Raw genomic sequence first — 20,507 nt, forward strand, 5'->3', positions numbered from 1 at the left:
CTGGGCTGCCGCGGCCGGGCCCAACCAGCGGGAGGGCTCCGCGCTTCCCTGGCCCTCCCCAGCGCTCAGAGGCTCAAGTGCGCCGGCTCCTGGATTGCAGTCACCTCCGAGCCATTTAAGATCAGCTCCAACTTTCTGCATGTGCTAAATACCGTGCGGAGCCGCGTTGCGCCGGAATGCAAGCCAATCAGTATATGAAAAAAAAATAGATCTTTAATAAGATTTATTAGCCGCCCGGCTCCCCCTCTTCACAGCCACCCCTCCTCGTGCTCTCTGCCCCTGCCCCTCCCTCCGTTAAATCATTGGAGGTGGGATATACGGCGGAGTGCTGGTGCTGTTAGTTTTGATTTTTTTTAACAAAAAAGGAGGTTTTCGTCCGGGAAGAGCCGCAGCCCTGTCCCTGGGATGCTCGGCCGGTCCCTCCCGCGGGCAGGGGCCACCCCGGCACCGGACCTGTTGCGGCGGCTGTGCGGGCGGAGCGGCGGCGGGGTCCGGACAGGAGAGGGGATCAGCTTCGCGGAGGGCTCGGATTTAGTCTTTCCCAGCGCCGGCCGCAGGAGAAGGGCGATCCGGAGGGGAGCAGAGGGGGCTGAGATGGGTCCGCAGACACTGCTCAGAGCGAGGGTTTGCCCGCGGATCTAAGGAACACACCGGGTATCCTCCCCCCGCCCTCGGCTCAATGAAGGGTCGAGGCGAAAGCAGATTAAAACCATATGAACCGGGATAAATCCCTGCCGATCAGAAGATGTAATCTCCTGTGATTCCACCAGATATATTTCTCAATAGAAACATATCCCGATTTATTCCCTCCTCACATATTTTTTCCCTTGCAGTTGAGGAAAGGAGCTGCTCCAGCGGCCGCGGACCCCTGGCCATCGGGATCCGCCGTGCCTTTCTCGGTCGAAGGAAAGGAGCGATAGCATAAGATTTATATTTTCAGAATTTATTTTATTTTGTAACTTTTGCATTTCCCGACCCTAATGCTCTCGCCGCGCTCCCCTGCGGGACGTACGCGGAGACGCGAGGAGCAGGGCTGTGTTTTAAACCGGGCAGGCCGGGGCAGGAGCTCCCCGTGTCGCCGTGGAGGCGACACCGACGCCGCCCCGCTTTCTCCGTCCCTCCCTCCCTCCTTCTCTCCCTCCCTCCTTCTCCGGAGCTCCGTCCCGGCGGCAGCATCCACAGCCCCCAGCCGGGCGCAGGCTGGACTCGCCGAGCGGCCGCGCTGCAGGGCCGGGGCTGGGCGGGAAGGGTGCACTGTCCCCGCTACCTTCGGGGGGACGCTGCAGGACCGAGGCCGGCGGGGCGGGCGCTGCCCGCCGTACAGCAGAGTCAGCCGCGTACCCTGCCCTGCACTACAGTACCCATCAGGCCGCGGCCCCGCCAGGCCCGCCCCCGGCCGTCCCAGCGCATGACTGGCTGTTCCCCCGCCGGCGGCGGGCGCTCCGCTTCTTCCACGGGCCCGCGGAGCTGTCCCTCAGCGCGGGGTGTGGAGGGGCGGCGGCAGCACGGGCGCGGTTGCGGCGGAGTCCGGAGGCGGCGCTGACAGGACGGCGCGCGGAGGCGCTGCGGGCCGCGGCTGCCGCCCCCGGGCCGGAGCAGCTCGGCTCAGCCCGGCCCGGAGCAGCCAGGCTGCGCTGAGCCCGGCCCGGTCCGGCTGTGCTTATCCCGGCCCAGAGCAGCCCGGCTGTGCTGATCCCGGTCCGGCCCGAGGGGAGGGAGCGGGGCCCGGGTTCGCTCTGGCGCTCGGTGCCGGCGCTGCCCCGCCGCGGGGCGCCCCTGACGGGCCGCGCGGTTCGGCCCCGGCGCCGCCGGGCGGGACTGGCGGGGCCGCACCGGGCTCGGCTCCTCCTCGGCTGCTGCCGAGCCGCGCTCGGTCTGGCCGTTCCCGCGTCTATCCTCTTGAATTTCCCTCGCCCCCCGGTTTTTTTTTTTTTTTTTTTTTTTTTTTTTTTTTTTTAATTTAATTTTTAAATGTGCGATGTGCCGAATTTCGTCTCTTTAAACTCCATGTGGTTCTGCTCCGGTAAACGGGACGGGTCCGTCCCTGGCTCGCACGCTCCCTTACATGCTCAATCCACACAGGTGTGCACTTTCATCAGTTTTCGACTGCACGGTGTCACCGGTATTTGTCCCCGGCTTCATTATAGCGATCGCTCTGGAGCACTGCATTTCTTTCTCCACTCGAAAGCTCTTCTGTCATAATCCTCTGACAATCCCCCTTGTTCGGGGAGTGAGATATCATCTGGTCAAGTTTTATACATTTAACATTCATTTTATATGTGAGTAGAATAACTAACTGCTTTTCCGTCCTCCTTTCTTTGTAGGAAGAAGCAGAAGTTTTAACCATCTTCCCATGGCATCTGACTTTTTTGAAGAGGAGGTAAGGTTAACGTCATGTAAAATTACCCTCTTTATTTCTGATGTTCCACTAATCTTTCTTCTGTAGGCATACATTTTGGAAACTGTGGTGAGTTCATGCATACTTTCATGCCTTGCAAACATAATACCAGAGCTGATTAATAAACGGTAGTGATAGGACTCTTATGCCGTCAGGATTGTAAGTGCCTATCAAACTGACATTCTCACTACATTATGCCACTATTATATTCTTTGCAGTTTTAAAAGAACTGTAGATAATTATTCAAGATATTGAAACATTTAGTTTATAGTTCTATTGCTGTGGTTGTCACCTTCACTTTATATCAAATTTGAGACTCATTTCTTAAGGATGTCTCTATTTTCTGCTTTATTTGCACATTGATAGCTTTACTGAATGACTAGTCACAGCAACTTTTTCCTCTGATAGCAGCATATTAAAATGTGAAAGCCTAAGACTAATCTGCTTTGCAGGACTTTTCAACCACTTAATGGAAGGGAAAAAAGAAGTTTGTTTCAAGACTCTTATGTTGTTCATCAGTGCTGTTAACAAACTTGGGGCTTGAGGATACATTTACTGCTTCTCTGCATTTTTGCTGAAGGTACGTGCATTTGAAGGTATGGATGAGTTCTTGGCATTAGGAGTTTGTGTATTTTGCAGCTGCCAATGAAACTATAACAGTGCAGGTTGATATTAAAACTCTGGACTGTTTATATTTTCTCAAAATTTTTTGGAAGATAAATTGTTAATGCAATAGAAAAAACGCTTGCTCTTAAAATCTTATTTAACAGTGGGAAAGATTTACAGTCTGGCTGTGCACTGTTCACATTATTTAAATTTAGGCATGTGAATTTAGATTCAGCTTCTATAAATAAATAATTAAAATCCCTATTTTTATTGCCTTCAGTCTGATCGGTTGGTCCTGCAAAGCTGTTAAGAGAGTCATGGGTTAGTTTAGTAGTTGGACTCCAGTAGGGTTTTTGGTATGAGAGGAACTTGGATTTGAGATGACTGCACAAAACATGACCCAAAATATAGCAACATTTGGATTTGCATATTTGTTTTTTCTACACTGATTTCTTTTGCATTATTTCATTTAGATTGTGCAAATGGGGTACAGCATAAAATGGCTTAATAAATCAGGGCATGAATGTACAGTAGGGATCAGCTGAGAATATTTTCTTTCTGGGAGAAACAAATGGAAAGAGGCAGAATGATCCTTAAAGTAACAGCAAACTACAGTTTAAAAGTACAGCTCTTGGTAGGCTCTAACTGTAAGTGGTTTGGTTCCAGGTGGCTTATAGTGAATGGAGTTGAACTTGGCTATCTTGGATATGATATACCTTAATTTAATTAATTTAATAGCTCCTTTCTGTTGAAACTTTAAAATCTAACGATCCTGTTTTTATTGCAGTCCTTAAAGATCTAATCGTTCTTCTGTGTGTCTGAGATGTAAAACTTAGTGCAAGGAGAGGCAACAGATTGGTTCCGTCATACGATTTTGTTGGGTTTTTTTGAGAGTACTTAAAAGATTATGATGGATAATGCTGTCTTGCCAAAGAATGCCGACACAGGTGTTCATCATTATCTTAATTAAGATCCTGAGAAAATGTCATCTTTCGGCATGAATTATGAAGGGAGATGCATTAGGAGATCATTTCAACTTTTTTTTCCTTTTTTTTTTCTTGTTACAGGGGTAGATGAGAAGGAGGCTGTTTTCTCAAAACCTTTTTGATATTTCTTTATCAGAATACCTGACCTTAGACACTGAATTTGTTTTTCCAGTTCATTTTGGGACAGTATTACCCAACAATTATGTATGTGATGCTAAAGAGAGTCCTCTTAAAGAAAAAAAAATTAAATAGTAATTCCTCTACAAGATACCCTGTTTCAGTTAACGCTGTCCTATTAAAAAAATCTGTGAGACTCATATGGTAGGGGAAATTGCTGCTGGAAACATCTGATAAGAGATGTTTTATACAGTATATTTTAAAGTATTAACAACTTACAAGAGAAAAATAAACACACGTGAATATTAATTCTTTTAATTAGGCATGAAGAGAAAATTTTCTTTCTCATCTTTGCACTACCATAGAAGTAAAACTAATTAGTGTGCAAAGAGGAGGGAGGGGCCTGTGTCTTTCTATGTTAAATCAATACATTATTAACTGGGCAAGAGCTAGAAAAAATGCATGTAAAATATTTGCTATAAAACTCAGGGGCCTTTTCCTCAGACACTGCTGCTGCTTCCCTCAGGTGCTGTGCTGGGAGTTCCAGGTCAGGCAGTGCAGTGGAAGTGCTGGTGTTTTGTGGCTCTCAGACTGCTGGGTAAAGGAGGAGCGCTCTGAGCAAGGCACCCTCAGTGCTCTGTTGTTTCTTCCTGCACTTCCTCTGCCCGAGATGCTCCTTGTTCACACTCTCTGTGTTTGTGGTCTGAGAGTGAGGTGTAAACTCGTGAACACCTAGAATTACTCTTCTGTGCCTAGCATTTGGGTATTAGGTAGTTTTGCTTTTCTCTCCAAGCCTTTCTATTTTAAATCACTTCTTGTCTGCTAAAAGAAGCCTGATTATGAGTTCTAGTCTTATTTTTTTTTAAATTGCTTCAGCAGCCTTTTTAGTGTGTGGAATAAAATACAGAAGTGCAGCTGACAAGTCTTTCAAGCACCCAGTTATTGTACTGAGCATGTAGCTCCAAAGATCTTGACAGTATCATGGGAGAACCTGAAACTGCATTTCAGTTTCCTTGAAGTTTCCTGCAATTAACTTAAATGCCATTATTTGCTTGAATTTGTTGGCATAGTATGGACTAAGTTAAGAATGTCTTTAGGGTTTATTTTACTTACAGTTCCATGGACATATGTAGAAAATAGACTCTGAGTGAAAAATGGAAAACTGCTTTCTTTCATGTCTAGAACAAGTTTTTCACTTAAAACTCGCCACATCTACTGTTAGTTGGCTCCTATAGCAAATGAGAAGCAGCTCAGTGGGAAGGATGGCTGTGGCTCCCTGTGCTGTTTTATGGGATCTGCATGAGCCCATAGCTTCACTCATGGTGGCAAATTCCCTTTTGCCTGCAGGTCCTGCAGTGTGGTGGGAGCTCCTGCAGCTGGAATCTGGCCTTCAGTGTGGGTGTTAGAGATGAGTGTCTTAATAGCGATGTCATGTTCCAAAGATTTTGTGCTTTATCTACTTTACTTACATATATTTGCAGTCCTTATGACTGGTGTTTGCAAGAGCTCAGCAGTACCTCTCTGAGGAGAAACATAAAGCCAGGTAGCCTTTCTGGCCTTACACCCAAGGAATTCTTTTTAACAGTTCATAATTTCTGGGATTTTGTTAGTCTGTATTCTTAATGTGAGTGGTGCAGATGTAGATGATTCTTAAAGCTGGTTTTGGCAGATTAAAGTGAATGTATTAATAGAACCGGCTTTTTTTTTTCTTTTTTTATTATTAAATCGTTGCTTGAGGAGAAAAACAAACTATATTCACCTTTCAAGGTGAATATGGATCACCATAACAGAGTTTACTATACTAATAAACATGTGACTGGTTACTCTCATGCTCTTCTTTAAGGAGTTGCACCTTTCTGAGCAATTTCTTTTTTTCCCAACAAAGCAAAAACGAGCTTTTTCTTCTTGTAAGCACATATTTTTCACAGTATTTTGTAGCATTTCTAGCACAGATGACAAACACAGCATTTACCTCTGATATATTTTCTGCTGACATCTACAGAAATTTTCATGCCCTTCAGATTTAATTTTGTGTAAAATAATGCATGGTATAATATGTAGGTCCTGTGTTTTCAATTAAGCTGTATTAAGTAACTGTGCTCTTCTTTCATATCCCATAGCAAAGTATCAATATCCAGATGGCAGTGTGCTGGGATAAAAGATAGCTACAGGCTTGGCTGCTACTGTAAAGCCAAGAACAAACATTTTAGCCTGTGTGATAAATAAAACCCAGGTTGAGACTCTGGGCGTATTGGAGTTGCACTAAATAATTCTACAGTGCTGTTTATTACTGGTTTCATTGGATAATATGCAGCTGTAAAACCTGCTTGAAGCTTTTATTAAGAATACTCTGTCATTATAAAAAGGTGCCTATGACTTCTTTATGATATTGGCAGTATGAGAATTGCTTTGTTGGTGCTGACTTTCTGGCTTTTATCTAGGAAGGACCTTGCTGTCTCCTGGCTCCTGTGGGCATTAGGTTTCACGAATGTCTCTTGGGAAGAGGACAGCTCTGTAGAGCCTAAGTTTCAAAAGTAATTTTAAAGGTTTTTTTTCCTTTATGTTTTTTCTTAAGTTTATTTCAGTATTTAATGTATTGCTTCAGTTAAAGTTCAGCTGATATTCCCTGTAATTTACACTGTGCTGCTGTGTCCCTAAGTAAAACTTCAGCTGAGGTCATCCAGGTCATCCATTCTTTGGGAGGAGGCTGCAGTAGGGTAGAGAGACTTTTAGGCTAGCTGAGAAGGGATTGGAAAACTTAATAGCAGGCAAGGGGCTAGACCTGGGTTTGTTTTCTCCTTGGATTCCTGGCACATCCTGTGACCTAGATTTGTTCATGTAACCTTGGCCTCAGTTTACCTAATAGGAACTCTGCTTGTCTCAGAAATGTTCTGATGCAAATTGATGTCCATTCTCATATAATTGTTAGAGTGTTGTGCTTTTGAGCAAGTGATTAATGCTGTCTCTGTTTCATTAGCAAAATGCCATTAAACTGCCCCATTCCTCAGATTTTTGATTTCCATAGGCACCTGTTTGTGGTGCACCTCTTGGAACATGCAGGATTGAACACCATCCAGTTGGGATGTGGCATTAACATAGTGTCTGTGGGATTTAACAAACCTACAGGATCAATGGGTGAAGAAACCCTTGCATTGTTCAGTTGGTAATCCTTGTTTGTCAGAGAAACATGCTGTTTGAATTAGTGACAAATACTGTATTTTTGTTCCAGCCCCCATTCTCCATATATCCCCTTTTTTTTTGCCTTTCTAGATTGCACCCAAGAGAGAAGCAGTGAGATGCACAGCGGGGAAAATGAACCCAGCATTCCATCCTATCCTGTACCTGCCTGAATATGGGAAGAGACCCAGTACAAAGCCAGAATGCAGCTGGGCTTGCAGTATTTTTAACCATATTAAGTGCTGTTCAGAGTTAATGGTAAGTAATCTGCTATGAGTATGATATGATTCATTAAGCAAAGCATTAGAGCTGGGGCACTTCCCTTTGTGGTGCTGGGTTTAGTCACTTACAAAATGCAGAATTGATGTTTCCAGATACATCAACTTTATTCCATTTCTGTTGAGAAAATTGCACACTGCATGTAATAAGTATGTTGTTTTCTTTCTATTTTTGTTTTCTCCAGATGAGCTCAGTGAGATGGTCTCAGCAATGCTGAAGGAAGGGAAGGACAGAATTGGAAGGCAGGAGCTATTTCAAAGCAGGATTCTTCATCTTTCTGTAATGCCCAAACATGAAGACTTTATAAACTTCATTAGGTAGAGTATTGCTAATAGTATCATGTCAGTAATGTTGCATGATGTAGTATGGCATTGCTATATTGTTTAGTGATCATGTGGAGCTGCACAAAATAAATGAACATATGCCAGTGACTTAAATGAACATTATAAGCGAGAGCAGTAAATGGAGAAGGTGGGTACTAGAGGAAATGCTAGTAGCTTCTTCAAATCCAGTCTCTTCCTTTTTTCAGCTCTTTGCATAACCAGTAGTGCTTTTGTTTCTTGATTGAGATATAAAAAAAACCAAAAACCTAAACCATCTTTCATTCAAGAAATTGAATCTAGTTCAACTTCTTAACCAGAAAGACTTCAGAGTCCTACTAGCTGTTAGAGCATCTTAATGCTTTGTCCAGCAGGAAATTGCACTCTCAGTGCTGACCTATTAACATCTGTAGTGCAGCAGCATGTGCTGCTCTTGCTCCTCAGGGCTTGTGAAATGTCTGCTGTGGCACAGCCCTCTGTGACCTCTTGCATTGAAGGATGGAATTTGTGAGTCCTTTTCTGTCTGGAGCTTGTGGGAGCTCCCTCCTGAGCCAAATAGTTCTGAAATACTGCAAAAAAAGATCTGACAGTGTTGTCTGGGAGATGTGACTGACTTAATTATTATTAACATTTATTAAGTGCCTTACAATGGAGTAGAAGAGCCATTGCCTTCCTTTTTACAAATAGGAGAGCTGGCATGTAAGGAAGAATGAATCTCTTCTATCTTCTGCAATTCTTGACCCACCTAATTAGGTGATTGTCACAAGAAATGAGAAGCTGGCTCAGGGGAATGGCACTGGGGGAAGCTGCCGGCATGTTCTGTGCACGCCGCGCTTCCCCCTCGCACAATGGCTCAGCCTGGGGAGCGGGGCTTCCCTCTGTCACTGTCCCTGGGCCAGGGAGGACATGTGAGGGGGCTGAGGAGCCTGGGGCTGTCTATTGGATAGCTTCATTATAGATCTCATCCAGGGAAAGAGTGGGGAACTGCAGCTCATTTCTAGGAGCTACTCTGGTTTTTAGCAATTGCTCACCCACTGCCTCCTCCCGCTTCCTTTTGCTGTGGAGTGGCCTTTCCCCACAATAAGCTGATTTTCTTCATGGCTGATATTTACACTTAGTTAACCTCTAAGGCACTAACTGCTTCTTTAAGACTTCAGTTTCTTTTTTTTTTTTTAATTATTTATTTTGCTGAGAAAGGGAATTTGTCCAACTGCTACAAACAATAGTGGTTTTGATGTATATCAATAAAGAGTTAGAGATGTATGTTTTCCAAGTAGAAGATAAAGAGACTTAAAGCCTGCTTTAAAGGAAGGCAAACCTTGGAGAGGTTTACTTAGATGTACAATATGCCCTATTCTTTGATTTTTAAAAACAGTATTAAGGGATTTTTTCAAGAAAAGAGGAAATAATTTCATCTTTTTGGTCGCATTTTTTTCTTAGTCTCACAGTTGTAAGATAAATATTCAGAATTAGGAGTTGCTTAGGTTAATGTGATTAAAATGAGTATGTGATAACGGGCTCTGCACATTAAAGATTAAGAGCTCAAATTATAGACTCCAGAGGGAAACACTCCATGAGCATTTCTAAATTTTGTTTGTGCAAAAAATGCAGTCTTAGGCCTGTGGTTGCAGTTGCACAACAGTTTTATCCTGTTTTATCTGCAGAGAATTCTTTTAAACACTGTAGTATTGGGGTGAAAATGTAGTGAGGTGGGGGGACAAATGAGGAAATAATTTTAGTCTAAGTATTAATGTTACTCTGTAAAAATAGATTAGTTTTACACAATTTATTTACATTTACAAAGGTCAGTTTATAGCATTCTGAGTGCAGTAGTTAATTCTTTATGTATAAATTGATCCTTTATGCAGATGTAATTCCATATACAACATTTAATCTTTGAATGCAAGTTGAAAATATATTAGCAATTAATTTATGTAGGTTATGACTTTCTTTCGCATATACTTTGCAGTGGTTCCTACCTTAAAGTTGAGTCAGTGTGTGCTTAATGACAATTAGATGTGAAATGTAATATGTAGAGGACAAAGAAGCATTGAAATCCTTATTGCTCTTAAAAAGACAAAGGTACCTCAGATAATTCTCCTTTCTTAATCTCTTAAGAATTTGATGCATAATTCTGTTATGAGCAATTTGGAGTGAATAAAATATTTTTAGAGGTAGTATTAGTATCAGATATTATTTCTCACCTTTGATGAAGCAGAGTTTGGTTTTAAAATTTAAAATGCTTTGCATTTTGAGAGGCTCATTTATAGGCAGACTTCCACTGAGAAGGAAAAGCACCTTGGACGTTTGTGGAGGGGCAAGCTTTGTTGTTATATCTGTGAAATTTGCTAATGTTGCAACCATTGAAATAAAATGTTTGTTTACATAACAGCAGGAGCATTTCTCCTCCTCTTCCTTGTGGTTTTGTCCAACTAGATGTTATGAGTGGCAGTTGCAGTGACTGCTAAGTGTTTAAATGATGACACCATTATGTGAGGTGATTTTGAAATGAGAGATTCCAGCCAAGAATTACATCTGCTCTCATCTCCTTCAAATCATACTCTCTGGCTGTGCAGATTATGATTGATTTGTTTGTGACAGATTGCAGGAAACAGTCATTGATTTTTCAATATTTTACCTTAAAATTATTTACAGTTGTAACCAAGGGGAGGTATTTCCATGGGCTGTCAGCCCCTGAAAGACTGGGATAATATTCCCTGCTCCCTGACAAGACAAATTACCCGTAATGAGTGCAGTAGCTGAAGGGTATACTTTTATTTTAAAATATGTCAATAACCCAGTGACTAAACGAATATTGATTCAGCATAATGAAGCCTGAGTAATGTGAAAATGAGCTCTTCAAGGAGCATGGTAAAGACTTTCTTTTTAGCTTGTAGCAAGAAGCTTTTCATTCTTTAGTGTTAGGTAGTTGAAATGTGCAGTCTTAAACAAGTCATCCTTAAACATTGGTAGTATGTGGAGTAATGTAACAAAAGAACTTTAGGGGGTTTTTTCTGTTTATTTTTTCCTTTTTTTTTCTCCAAGTTGTTTTTTCTTCAATATGTTTCAGTAGATTAAACACAAGAAAATGCAAGTTACCCAGGGCAGAGATAGAATTACTATAGGTGTAAATATCTTCTGCAGTAATATTCTTCAGCTAGCCTAATGGCATTTTTAATGTGGAATCTCAATATGGGCATGGGAATATATCTAAATAAACTGTAGATTTAATTTCCTATTATTGACTTCTTGACATCCTGATGTGTGTTCTGTGTGATCAGTCTAATATTCTTGTCCTTCAACAGTTTAGAGTGGCTGGTTTATGAGCACCTAGATATACTGTAGTATAAAACTTAGTTACCATAATGCACATTTTTCTTTCCATAACCTATAATTCTGCATGTTTCTTACCACATGAGAATTCTCAAGCAGTAATTCATTTAAATTACAGTAATTTATGCAGTGCCATAGGTGTGGTGTGGAAAAGCATCCAATAGATTAATATGAATATACTCAAATTGTTCAGGGTAAGGATTAAAGACCATGTTGAGGTACAATTTTTTCAAACATTAGAAGTATTGAGCACTAAAAAAAACCCACCCTATCATGTGAAAGGATCAATTGGTCATTTGTATTCAAGAGCATCGTGCAACATGGGGAAGGCTCTGCAGAAGCACTGGGTATAAATAGCCATGTAATCCAGACATAGACAAAAAGATATTTTCTTGGGCTGTTTGTGTGTAATGTGTCAATTATGAAATAATGTCATAGCCAGAAGCATTTAGTGAGCATGTTTGGGCATGTAGACGACTTTTCTTATTTTCTGAGGACTAACTTCAATTGCATCCAACTAGCTTGTGAAAATCTTCAGAAGGATGTTTTCCTATCAGCACACAGGTGATTTTTTTCCAAATGTCATTCCTTTAGCACAGCTAGAAACTATTTCAGCAGGCACTTGAGAACCTGTGGCATTGAGAGTTAAATGGCAACCCTGGAATGTGAGATATGTTCCTGTTTTTAATTTGCTAGTTTTCAGAAAAAAAAGTGTGATGTACGTTTGAGTGGGTTACAACTAAATAATTGTAGTTTTGAGAGGATTTGTGCATATTTCCAAAATATTGGAGAATATTAATCATTATTAATAAACTGAAATACATAGCTGTGACAACAGAAGAATTTGGGGCTCTTATAAATGTCACAAGAGATCTACAAATGTTCCAGTGTTGAACCTTAACTTCCTGCTCAGTGACATTTTACACACCTCAGGTTCTCTGCCTGTTCTTTGTTTCTGTACCTTTTTGTTTCTTTGGCCAACAGCAGGAGATGGAAGGGGAGGATTCTTGCTCAGTAGCTTTCCCACAGTAGCGAGGAAGAGGGAGACTGTTCAGGGCTGGGTGCCAGCTCTGCTGTAGACTGAAGGGCAAATAAATGTTTGTTTTAACAACATCTCCTTTTCCTGGATAACACTGCATGAGCTCATGGTACCAAACTGAGTAACAGCAGATCTCTGCTTGCAAGCCATTGGCATTTTTCACTTGTGAGAAGGCAACAACTCTGGCTTTGCTGCCTTTCCCAAAGATGAGTTTATTTATTGAATATCTGACATTCCAGCTCAGGCCTGAACCGTGTGCTTGGCACTAAAGGCAAATGGTGCATTTTTGGCTTTTTATTTTAATTTGTGGTGATACTGGTGATGTCTGATGATGGTGCCTTGGAAGCTCTGCAGTTTATTCATACATCTTTCTGTGTTATAACTGTGACGATTTTTAGTCCACTTTCAGGTGGACTATGGAGGAGAAAATAAAAACCTCAGACAAAAAAAATCCTAAGTAATTAATTGGTTAAAGTTCTTGTGGCATTTGGGTTCTCCCAGGAACAGAGCATAAGCCCAATTGCTGTTCAGTTAGGTAAAGGTAAACGTAGAAAACACTGTGAAATTAAGATCATGGGTAGAGAACAGAATAATATCATTTGTGGCAGAGATGAGGCTATTGGTCAGTCATGAAGGGCTCCTGTTTAGGGGCTGTATGTCCCTCAGCACTGAGCAACTTGCAGATTTTGACCATTTCAGTTATCACAGTGAACACAATGCATCAGTATGTTCTTGTAGTGGTGGTTTTGTGTAACAATTCAGATCTTGATTCCATTATGAATAAAGTAGCAACCAAAACCAATAGTGGATTTATAAATTCTTCTCCTGTCTATTCAGCCTCTGTGTTATCTATCTGCTCTACAGACGAGCCAACTAAAACAAGTTTCGTTTAAAGTGGGAGATGAGAGCGTGCTGATGTAAGTAATGGAAATTGTGCTTACTAGCTAAGCCTTCTCCATGCTACCTCCTTCCCATTGCCAAATTACTTATTTGAAATCTAAGAATTAATGTGTGATGGAATCCAAATCAGAGCAGTCTGCAAGTAGGCAGACAGCACTATGTAGAATTTGCTCATCTCAATGTCATGATTACTTGAAACCAATTCTTTGTGCCCTAAACTGCACTTTGAAGGTGTTGCTTCTTTTTGTTTAAATTTGTGGACAAATTATTGCTTTCCCAAAAACAATTCCACATATGCAAATATTTTATTCTCTTGGAATGACCATTTTATGCATCAAAAGCTGTCAGTAATGCAGATAGTATCACAGTCTTTGGTGTGTTGGCATATGGTTTATGGTGAACTGTAAGACTGAGATAACCCTATAAAAATATGTGAGGGATCCAAGATGATTTGAGAGTCTTGCTTAACTGCAATGGCTAAAAAGGCATGGCTGACTTAATGCATGAGTGTTGAAATCTGTGTCTGGAATTATGGAAACAAGTTGAGAAACATAAACAGAATTGATTGTTGATTATTTTCCTTCGCAAGAGCTGGGAAAAGATGTATTGTGCTTTTCTGTAGTCTTTAAAAGGCTGTTGTGCCCTTTTTTCTTTTCTTGTTTTCTTTTGTTAACTTATCTTTTAATATGAAGTGTCATTCCCAAAATGAAGTAGTGTCCTTGGGCTGGTGGCAACAGCTGGAGTTGCAGAATTCATAAATAATTCAGAGAAGGATAAAGGGTAGGGGAATTTTTTTGTCATTTGAATCTTTATTGTGTGCACACATTTCATTTTAGATACGGCATCATTTGAATTCATTCAGTATGATGATTGCACTGACCTGTCATATTTATTTTGATGTCCCTTCGAAGGACCATATGCTCTGTCCTCAGCATGAAAATGATGCAAGTTGCAAACTGAAAGGCAGCTCTGTTCCTGTAGGGATGAAGCCCTCACTTCCATTGTCACATCAGTGGATGTACAGCTGCACTGCAGCAGAGAAGGTGGAGTTGTTATGTCAGTGCAGTGACTAAGTGGCAGTGTAGTCTAGCAAAAGGTGGAAAAAAGGGCAAAACCCATTTGCATCAAGGTACTGTATGGCATTGAAAACTCAGCTGTCACTGAGGGCCAGTTGGTGTGAGGAACCTGGCATGTGGAGGGTGGAAAGGATTAAAGCCAGCTAGAAATCTGCCAAGGTGGAGGTGTGCCATGGTAGCTTAATGTGGGAATACAATTAATTACTCTGTATGTTGGAAATGGGGTTGCCATTCACACAACCTCCTGGGGTTGCACGGGACTTAGTCTGGAAATGCAAGGCTCAGAGCTTTTTTATTTGCCCAATCCATGTCCTCCTTTCCTCTTGAAGCTGCTTGCTTGGTCAGAAAAAATGTTTTTTTGGGAGGGAACAGGGGAAGGAAATGTGCAGTTGTAGTTTGCCTCTTCGCTAATTCTCCTGTAACCATTGCATCTGGTCCTTCATTTATTTTGTTGGTATGTTCCTGTGGATGAGTGGTGCATTTTCCAGAAGTTACAGGCTCCAGTTCAACCATGTCCCATACGTAATGAACTGCATGATAATGAGTAATGTCTGGTCCCTATTGGCTAAAGCACTGGCTGCTATTAGCAATTCACAGTTGGTGGATAACAGGGCTCTGTTACCAGGACTTTGTTACTGTTACCTTTGTATGTGATATTAACACCGCAGGATTGCAGCCACCTCGGTATTTTCATGGTGTGAGGTGTAACAGGGAGCAGTGATTTGTATGAAGTACATGGTCCACTGTGCCCATGCCAGGGGCAGAAGGAAGCCAATTGAGTGCAGGTTAGTGAAATACAATAACTGGAACCTGGGAATGAGAATAACTGTATGTAAAATTGTTTCTTTTCTAGATCCTGCCATCAATGACTGAGCCTCCCTGAAACCTTATCAGTTACTGCCAAGATGAGAAGGATAACAGGAAGGAGGAGTGCTTAAGTGGCTTTAATGACAGTTAATTTCTTCTATTTATCAAATGACAGGTTGTTTTTTTCCTCAAAACTCAATTGTCATGACAAGATGCTTTTGGAAGTAATTTTTTGTAAAATAAAATGACAATTTTTAGGCTACACAGTGCTATTGTATCTTACTACTGAATGTTGTCATTATGGTAAAATGCTGGAAAGTCTTTGTTTTTGAAGTAATTTAAGTTTCATACTCCATTCATTTATTTTAATATCTGTTGAATGCCATGTGAAAAGTTTCTTGCCAGAATTCTTTTATTCCATGGAATAGTTATTGTTACAATGCTCAATTTATTAATGTCTAAATTATTGTTGCCCTAGCCTCCTGCAAAAATGTTTCTGTTTAGTAATTCTTAAACAAATAAGGAATTAATGAGGTTTTGTCCCCTTTCTGTTTTGATCAGCATATTTTCCCTTTCAGTGAAAGTGTCTTCATTTTTTTGGAATGGCACAACACAAAGAAAGGTGTTTTGGTTTTGGGGATTTTTTTCCCAACAGCACATGTCCTTTGTGCAATGATTTTTTAATATGTGTACTGCCAAGATACAATTACTGGAAGGAGAGAGAGAAGCTGTTTGGAATGTCATGTTATGCCAAATTAAGAATTATTAGCTCCTACTTTCTGTGCAATCTCTGACTAGAACTCGACCTATTGCGTCTGGCGTATACTTTGACTCTAGTGGAACTAATGTGTCCTTGGAGTAGCATTTCAGAGTAACTTCAGATTCATGCTTTTTTCACAAGTCTGCTTTAAACTGCTGGGATTAACTTTAGAGAAGGCGAGAGATACAGGCTCCTTTGTCAGCAGCTGTGCTGGTTAAAGAAGGAGGCTTCATGCACGCTTGCTTGCTCATTCTCTCCCTGCTAGGGAGGCAGACTGAGCTGTTTTCCTGAGCACAGCCAAAGTGAATCCTGTTATCAAATATTAGTTATCAGTGCCCTGGGTCAGTCTGATGAAAGGACAGGGCATGCACAGACCAGCTGTGCAGACGTCATGTCTGGGAAGGGTGCTGTGTTGACAAGAGTTGCTGAGGGCTGGCCCTGCTGTGTCGCCTTTTCAGCAGGTGCAGTTACATCTCTTGGATGTGGTAAAAATTGGACGTGTTAGAAAGCTGTGCAGAGCTGTCATGCATAATATTCACATTCCAGGGACACCCTGGATAATGGAGAATAAACCTGTGCTCTTTGACTTACTCCTTGTGTGTGCCAGCATGAGGGGAGAGAAGTGGTGTGTGTGTGTGTGTGTGTGTGTGTGTACATGCCAGACACCTATTTCAGGAAAATGTATCTGGTCAAGGTGTGGGAATGGTACAAGTGTTTGCATTATCTAGAGAACACACTTTTTACTTTACTCATCAAAGAGGCTGCCTCAGCCAACACATGCCTCAGGAGAACTGCTTTCGACACATCAGCTGCCTTGAGTGGAGAAGGAAAAACAGCTCCAGCAGGAGTGGCTGCTCTTGCTTCTCTACAGCGTTGAATCAGTAGATGCTGGAGTCTGGTGAGGCATCCAAGCTCTTGCTATTCCCTGTGCCAAAATTAGAATGGTATGGATAGTCTTTAGTACTCAAAGACACAGTGAGTGAAAGCAGTGCACTGAACAGCTCCTTCCACACTGACCCTTCTTGTTCAAAGGCTGTGGAGTGTAGGTGCCTTCCTAGAGCCAGCCTGGGCATACAAAGAACAAGAGAAAGCTGAGAGCAGCAGCACTGCTTGTGTCTCCTCCTGGGGCACTGCCAGGTGAAAAGAGCACAGTCACAGAAAGGACTGAGCCTTCAGCTCGGGTTGTGTGTTGTCCGTTGTTTTTTATTTGTTCTTAAGGTAAAGGATGAGGAATATGCAGTGGCCATACTGTACAGATGGAAGGGAGGAAAATAAAGTGCCAGGTGTGTGAGGAAGGGGCAGGTGTGGCTCCAGGTGTGAGAGCTGTGCCCTGTTGCAGCAGCCCAGGGTTGAGCCATGGCTGAGCTCTCAGTGCTGGGTTCAGGAGTGATGTCACATGTCTCCCCTGGCCGTGGACTAAGTGCAAATTACCTCCCCAGCTCTCTGAGACAGCCCATAATCCATATGGCTCTTTTTATCTTAAAATGGATTATTAAAGTACTGAGATTGAAATGTTTAATTAAATGCTTGTGATTGCCTAGGAGTCTATTTACCTGCCTAAATGGTAATACACAGGTAAACCAGTACTGCAAAATAACATCTTACATAGAGCACTGTCATGGATGTTAAGCTGATGAGTAAAATTTTACATCCAAGCACTTAAAACCATCAAATACTATAGTTAAACTGCCCTACTGTTTAAGTAGTGCTAAAAAGACAACAAAGTTAAACTTCAGGGAAGGCAGATTTTCTTATAAATATTCCAAATAAGAGGTTGGTTTCAAGTAGACTTCCTGGCTCTTTGGTGATTGCTGAATTTGGTCTGAATCTATCAGGAATCCCAATCATAATTGTGTGTTTATTATTATAAACACATGACTTCTATATAAGTTCTCCACAAATATGTTGGAGAAAACATAGTTTACCTTCTTAACTGGTACTATATGGTTACTTTCTAACTCCTTTAATTTCAGTTCTAACTTGATTGAATAAAAGGTGCATTCCTGACAATAATCTTTACATCTGTAATGGAACACTTGATTTTATATGACTGTTTGCATACTTCAGACATAACCCAACATTTTTACAGCAATATGTGTTGACAATACACAGAGATAAAAATCAGTTTATGACAAACTAAGGAGCAAACTTTTAATAAGACCAATGAATCATTCGAAATTATTAGAAAGGGAATATTAGATTTTCTGTCTTTTGAATGAGGATGAAATATTTTTATAGAAGTATATGCTTGAACAAATGGCTGGGGGTGGTAGAGGAATTCCTCACAGGCTTCTGTAGCTTTTGCAACACCTAGGGTCAGACTGGGTCATCTTAGACATCCTACTGGCTTGGGAGTGAGTGAGAAGTCTCAGTGTACCAAATACCTTCATAGAAAAGCAGCTTCCACTGAAAAGTTACTCAAAGGTAATTAAGCTTATCTTCAAAAAAGGATTGGGAGGGGCGTTGGGAATGTTCCTGTCTCCTAGTGCCATGCCTTTTTCAAAGATCCTCTTTCACCTGACTGCTTGCTCCTGTGTGGTGTTTCATTGGCTGAGGTGGGTTTTTCTGGTTCATCCATCCTTGCCCCACCCATATTAACCAAACAGCACATGAACATCTTTTCCAGGGCCAGTGTCTTCTACAGAGTGTCTACTACTACAAAGTGCAATGTTGCCTTTCTGCGAGAAATAATTATTAGGCTGAAAATAATCTGACAACATCCTGCTGTGGATAAATTAGGTTTGCTCTCTATTAAGATTAGTTAGCTGGCATCCATTCACTAACACATTACAAGGAAATGATTGCAAGTTGATTGTATCCAGTTATCTGCCTTTTTTCTGTTTAATAGGCTTTTTGTTGCCATGCTGTCACCAAATGTGTGCAAGTCATACTTTTCCAAGTGCCCTACAGCCTGGGGAGATGGTGTTTGCTGTCCTCTACCTTGAAAAGACTTTTGGGCAGAAGTGTTTGGAGAAGGGGAGAGGTTGTCTCCATGTAGATTTCTGAATCTTGTGCACCTTTGGTTTTGGCCAACAGGGATATGTTTTGCTCTATGGCAATCAATACATTACCACCAAAGTCCAAAATGCCAGGTATAATTAGCTCATGTGTTTAAATAGGTGTACATGAGGGTATAAAAGGTTGGGCTAAAGAACAACAAGGACAGAAGTTTGCAGCCTTCTGAAGTGGTGTGGTTGTTGCTCTGTATGGGCACATGCCTGAAGCCTTCTGATGTGGTAAGGTGTTTCTCTATTTGAGGGAATGCTTAAAGCCTTCTGAAATTGTATGGTGATGCTCTGTGCCTTGTGGCTGTCTCAACTGCAATGTATGTTGTGACAAGATCTTTATTTCTTTGTTTACAATTGATAGGGTTAAAGTTTTAAAAGCTTAGCGCTGACTCAAAGTGCTTTACAGTCAGTCACTGAGAAATACGGGCTTGGCACAGCTCGCGTTTTTGTCCTTCAGTATATCCATTATGGTTAGATGCTGAGTGGTTATTGTACATAGATGACTGGTTTTTTGGGTATTTTACATTTTTACATGTTTAGAGAAATACTTTGTTAAAGTAGCTGCTGGGTGACTGGAGTAATTAAAGAACTGTACTGATTTTATTGAAGCTGACATATGCTGCACATTCCTTAAAACTCAGTATGTGAGCAGAATGTTTCCAGGATTTATTGGAGGCAGACATCTAGAGATACTGGGGAGCTTTTAATAGTAGTAAAGATAACTTCCAAGTTTTATGCTGTTATATAAATCTGTCTTTAAGAAGAAAGCTGTTATTGCAATACATTGCTTGTGTTCTTCGTGTTTTGTCTGTGTGTATGTTTTATGTATATGCTTGTACACCTACAAACAAATGCTTGACCTGGGCACTTTCCTTTGACAGTGATTGTATATTCTATTTAGTATTTATTTGGGGGGGGGGGGAAAGTGTTTGAATGCTGACTGAGAATCTCAATTTGCTTGGTACAAAAAGTAATCTGCAGTATATTGTGGGGGTTTAAAATTAATTTACTTTTTTAAACTGGAATACATCCCTGCTTAGTTTGGATTGCAGTTCTTACTGTGTGAGTGCTGTGGTAGCAAGCAAGGAATCTTACTCAGCATAAACTGAGGCTGGGTTTCATTTTGACTAATATGAGTGCAATGTTCCACATGTGATACTTTTGTAAGGTTTGAAAAAATAGACTTGTTTATCTATCATCTGTATTTCACATGATTTCAGAGTAGAATGTTGTCATTACTATTGAATTATTCGGCTAAAACTAGCAAACTTTTGCCTGTATATTTTGTAATGTTTAAACCTTAAGCATTTTTCAAGCAATATGTTCAATTTACCATTGTTGCACACTGTAAAATAAAATACACTATTAAAATCCATGCTGAAAGAGCATTCTTCATCAGCTATGAATAAACATGTGGAAAAGACATTTTCAAAATTTCAGGGTTTTTTGCTAAGTTGTTCCCAGTTGAGTCCCCATCTTTAATGTGGGACTTGGACAGGTTAGTTTCCCTTACCAGGATACATAAGGTGCTGTTGTGTGTCAGTTCTAAACTTCTAGGACTGCGTAAATGGAAAATACACTTTATAATTTTAGCATTGTGTTAGGTATGCAGGAGAAGTTAGTTTTATGCCTGGTTGTTTGCATGATCAGGCTAGGTGTTTTTAAGTATCTTTGTAGTCCAAAAAACTCACTTTATGGACA

General features: G+C 41.2%; 1 long non-coding RNA gene across 5 annotated transcripts; it reads left to right on the plus strand.

Annotated features, from left to right (window-relative positions):
- Positions 1 to 77: 77 nt before the first annotated feature.
- On the plus strand, positions 78 to 15,300 carry LOC115907917. 5 transcript variants are annotated; one of them, XR_004061076.1, is made up of 7 exons: positions 78 to 1,484; positions 2,325 to 2,380; positions 2,851 to 2,978; positions 6,549 to 6,653; positions 7,378 to 7,542; positions 7,748 to 7,880; positions 15,085 to 15,300. It is a non-coding gene; the product is annotated as an uncharacterized LOC115907917 (long non-coding RNA). The 5 variants fall into 5 exon arrangements; XR_004061075.1 differs by lacking the exon at positions 78 to 1,484 and adding an exon at positions 1,794 to 2,082; XR_004061077.1 differs by lacking the exon at positions 78 to 1,484 and having other exon boundaries at positions 1,794 to 2,380; positions 7,337 to 7,542.
- Positions 15,301 to 20,507: the final 5,207 nt, after the last annotated feature.

Source organism: Camarhynchus parvulus, chromosome 11, assembly GCF_901933205.1.
Source record: "Camarhynchus parvulus chromosome 11, STF_HiC, whole genome shotgun sequence".
Lineage (NCBI taxonomy): Eukaryota > Metazoa > Chordata > Aves > Passeriformes > Thraupidae > Camarhynchus > Camarhynchus parvulus.